Source organism: Marmota marmota, unplaced genomic scaffold (genome assembly GCF_001458135.2).
Source record: "Marmota marmota marmota unplaced genomic scaffold, marMar, whole genome shotgun sequence".
NCBI classification, from domain to species: domain Eukaryota; kingdom Metazoa; phylum Chordata; class Mammalia; order Rodentia; family Sciuridae; genus Marmota; species Marmota marmota.
The window spans coordinates 27,528,454-27,533,315 of NW_025999842.1; positions in this window are offsets into that span (position 1 = coordinate 27,528,454).

Genomic DNA, 4,862 nt, shown 5'->3' on the forward strand with positions numbered 1-4,862 from the left:
TCTCTCTCTCTCTCTCTCTCTCTCTCTCTCTCTCTCTCTCTCTCTCTCTCTCTCTCTTTTTTTTTTTCTTTTCAGTAAAAGCAGTTAAGTCCTAGGAAGTCTTACCACTGATACCAATTTCTCCCTGGTTTGGTTGGTAGTTATCCTCTGCTGAGTATCTCACAGATTGACACATTTCCTAGCTTAGATAATTACTCCCCAAGGAGCTATCTTGAGCCCCTCTGCCCTTAAACTGGTCTTTCTGGCCTTTCCATGATTACTCAGCACAAAGAATCATAGCTTTTACAGATGAACTTGCTTCCTGGTTTGGAATTCTAACAGCTCTAACTACAGCCAACCTGTTTATGGACAATGGGGGTTCAAAAGATGTAACAAGTGTTAGTGACTGCAGCCTTTTAGCTATCTGACAAGCAAAATATCAGCTGAAATTAGAAGCTGCAAAGATATTTTGTTTTAGCAAAATGCAGATGTAAGATTCATGAATTCTGCAGAACTTATTCTAACATATTAAACATTAAACAAAATTAAATTATTAAATTTAAAAAATTAAATTAAAATTAAAATTAAAAAATTAAATTTAAAATTTAAATTATTAAATATTAAACATTAAACAAAATGTACAAAATTATCTTAACTAGCTCTCTACAACTAGGCAAGCACTCTACTACTGAGCTACATCCCCAGCCTTATAAAAATTATCTGAATTTGTTAATATTTGGTGAGTTTTAATTTTCCTAGCATGAAAAACAATTGTTCCAAAACAGAAACAGCTTATTTTGATGTGATTTTATAAAGTATAAAAGTCTAGTTTATATACCATGCATAAAGAAAACCCATTTGTGTTTAAAATAAAAATTCTAGAGCTAGAAATGTAACTTGGAGGTAGAGCAAGTTGAACATTCATGAGGCCATGGGTTTGATCCTCAGCACCACAAAAGTAAATAAAATAAAATAGAAATTCCTCAATTTGTCTTAGGTTTTTGCTATGTATATTTCAAGATAACTTAGGTCTTTAAAAATTATGATTATTGCAGGAAATTTGAAAAACACAAAAGATTAAAAAGAAAAATAATTGGTAATTCCACAATCTAGGCAAGCACTGGTGATACTTTCTTCCAGCCCCTTGACTATGCATATATTGCAAAGCTCCTATTTTAGACTTTCAGTGTTCTGTTTTAAAGCAATAATGTCTGCTGCTGAGGTGTGGCTCAGTTTTTCATGACAGAAAGGGAAAGAGAGAGAGAGAGAAATATCAAGAAAGAGGAAGAGGGAAGCTGCAGGATTCTCTTTCCAGAGAGGCTTTCCCCAAAAAAGCTTTTCCAGATCTGAAAAGTGAAAATATCAACATTTTGTATGTAATGGTTAAAAAACACCTGGATGAGGGGGCTGGGGATGTGGCTCAAGCAGTAGCGTGCTCGCCTGGCATGCATGCGTCCCAGGTTCAATCCTCAGCACCACATACAAACAAAGATGTTGTGTCCGCCGAAAACTAAAAAATAAATATTAAAATTCTCTCTCTCTCTTAAAAAAAAAAAAACACCTGGATGTTTACATTTCTGTCATTATTTCTTGGTATCTAAGAAATTGTCAATATTTTTCTATCAGCTTTTTCATGATTAATGTATTTTTTAAAAATATTTTTTAGTTTTAGGTGAACACAATATCTTTATTTTATTTTTATGAGGTTTTTAAGGATTGAATGCAGTGCCTCATGCATGCTAGGTAAGCGCTCTACCACTGAGCCACAACCCCAACCAATGATTAATGTATTTTTGACTGATACATAAAAGCATAGAAAATGCACATTTTAATGGAGTACTATGTGATTTTTGATCCACGCATATATTGTACAATGTTTAAATCGGGTTAATTACATCTATATTCTCAAACATTTATCATTTCCTTATGGGAAAACATTCAGACTCCTTCTTCCAGCTTTTTGAAATGTGCAGTAATTGTTGTTATCTAGTCACCCTCCTGTGTGGTAGGACACCAGAGCCTCTTACTCCTAACTGTAACTTAACACCCACTGAGCAACTTTAAAAGAAAAAAAGGAATCTTTCCAATTACCCCTTAGATTTAAACACGAGGATGACCATTATTCTGACATCCTATCATGTAGTAGTTAGTCTCTGCTGTCCTCCCTTCATATTTTTAACTTAAGATGCTCATGGGAGGGCTGGGTGTATAGCTTGGTGGTAGAGCACTTGCCTAGCAACTAGAAGGTCCTAGGTTTAAACCCAATACTGTAAAACAAAATAAAAATAAATTAATGAGCTGGCTGTTTTTATGATGCTGGGGATCAGACAAGGACCTTCACACTTCGATATTCATCCCAGGGCTACATGTCCCCAGCCTACACATGGATTTTTCTTCCTTTTTATTTTTCTTCTATTTTTTTTTTTTTTGTACTAGCAAATGAACCCCAGGGTGTTCAACTACTAAGCTTCATTCCCCAGCCCTTTTATATTCTTTATATTGAGAAATGGTTTTACTAAGTTGCTCATATTGGCTTTGAACTTGGGATCCTCCTGCCTCAGGCTCCTGAGTAGCTGGGATTAGAGATGTGCACCACCATGCCTTGTCTCCAGCCATCCATGAGCTGTGTATGTGAGCTGTGCACATTTGAGCATATGAGGGGACTGGTCTTGCATTGCGCGCTGATTGGGCTACACACTGTGCAACACTAATGTGCCTTTCCTCTCGCTCTGCCTATGATCCTACACAGCATATGAGATGGGTGTGACTTGCCAAGAGGTCAATCAATCTGCTGACCACAAGATATCATCAAACAAGACTCCACCCTTCGAAACCCTACCCCTTGCCTTATTTGGGTGGAATATTTTATCAAATGTCTCCTCCCCCAATAAATAGGAGGTTTCGGTGTGCTCCCTCTCTTGCTCTTTCTAGCGCTGCCCAGCGTGGAGCTGACCCTTGGGGTCACTGAGCCGTCCTGCCCTCATTCTTAGAAACTCATGTTCATGTGCTGCATGGTTTCTTCGCCATTTTCTTAGTTATTGATACAACCAGTTCCTTTGAACCCAGCTCAACTGGCCAACCCAGCCTGGCCTACTGGTGACAATGGCTGGCCTTACCTGGAATCTTAAAAGATCCAAACAAGTTTGAATAAAGAATACAGTTTTCCAGGTTACTTTGTATCACAATGGCCTAGACCCTAAGGTCATTACATTACCTTCCTTTTCCTGTAATTCTGTATGGAAGAGCACACCCCCACAACCTACAATGCCTGTTATGAGCACTATGAACCCACAGGGCAACACTGAGAGCAGAACAGTGTGTCAGCCTTCTAAGAGGATACTCAGTGTCTCATTGAACCTTAAGGAAGTCTCTAAGCATGACGGAGTTTCATTACTTAATTGTGCTATTATTTCATCATGAAAATGTGTAGCTCTGCCTTTTGTTCCCAGCACTGTGGTGGATCAATGCTGATAGTTGATTTTATGTGTCAATGTGGCTGGGTCACATTGCCCAGTTGTTCGGTCTGACACCAGTCTAGTTGTTGCTGTGAGGGTACTTTCTGGATGTGGTTAACATTTAAAGTAGTCTTTGAGTACAGCAAATTACTCTCCTTTACATGGATAGGTCTCACCCACTCAGCTGAAGCCCTTAAGAGAAATGACTGAGGTCCCTCACAGAGGAAAGAATTCTGTCTCTGAACTGCCCTTGGACCTGAGATTACAACATTAACAACATGAACTCTGGATAAAGACTTGAAACTGCCAGTCTGCTCTACAAATTGTGGACTTAACAGGCCCCACAATGTCATAAGCTAGCTCCTTATTTAAAAAAAAGAAAATCAATATCTTCTCTTATTTATTTATTTATTTATTTTGGTACCAAGGATTGACCCCGGGGGCACTTAACCACTGAACAACATCCCCAGCCCTTTTTCATTTTTTATTTTGAGACAGAGCCTCACTAAATTGCTTAGGACCTTGCTAAATTGCTGAGGTTGGCTTTGAACTTGCACTCCCCCTGCCTCAGCCTCCTGAGCTGCTGGGATTATAGGCATGCACCATCATGCCTGACTCTACCATATATTTGATAAATATGTTATACAAATATATGTGATAAATAGCATGTAATGTGTAGTGTGTAACATGTAGGTAATATATAGTATGTAATATCATATGTAATATACACTCAAATGAAGTATCTAATATTGGATAAAACATGTTTTAAAACACTTTAAATTTATCATTGAGCTGGTATAAATAAGAGGGACCTTCAAGTTTCAAAATAAATAAATAAATAAATAAATGAAAGCAGTAACCTTGGTAGATAAGCAAGTTCCAAAGCCAGTTTTCATCTTGAGAATTTCTATCAGACTCTGGAGATCTAGAGATCTGAATCTCAACTCTGAGATGATGCTTAGGCATTGTCCAAAGTGGGGAACCCTTTAGAAGAGTCCTTGCAACAAAAGTAGAAACCACAAAAGAATACCTATTCAGTACAAATATAAATATAAGTAAATAAAACCTGTCCCAAGAGGGGTGCTACATCAAGGACATTTGTCTATCTTGACATCTATGTTGGAAGGACAGAGAAAAAGTCTCTCTTAAGAATTTGGTTGTAGAAGATTGACCTTTTCTGTTCTGCATAACGTTTAAATAGCTCCTATTGTAACTTTTCAGCCAGTGATTATTTATCTGAGTATCTTCATGGAAGTGGCAGAGAACAGTATGTTGAATGTTAATTTTGGCAACTGTAACCAATTTCATCTTGCTAAATTAATGTTTTGTACAATTTCTGAACTGTATACATTTTGTTACAGAGGACTTTTTTCCAGTTTCAGTAAATTATGAAAAGGAAGTTAATACAAAAAAAAAAAAAAAAAAAAA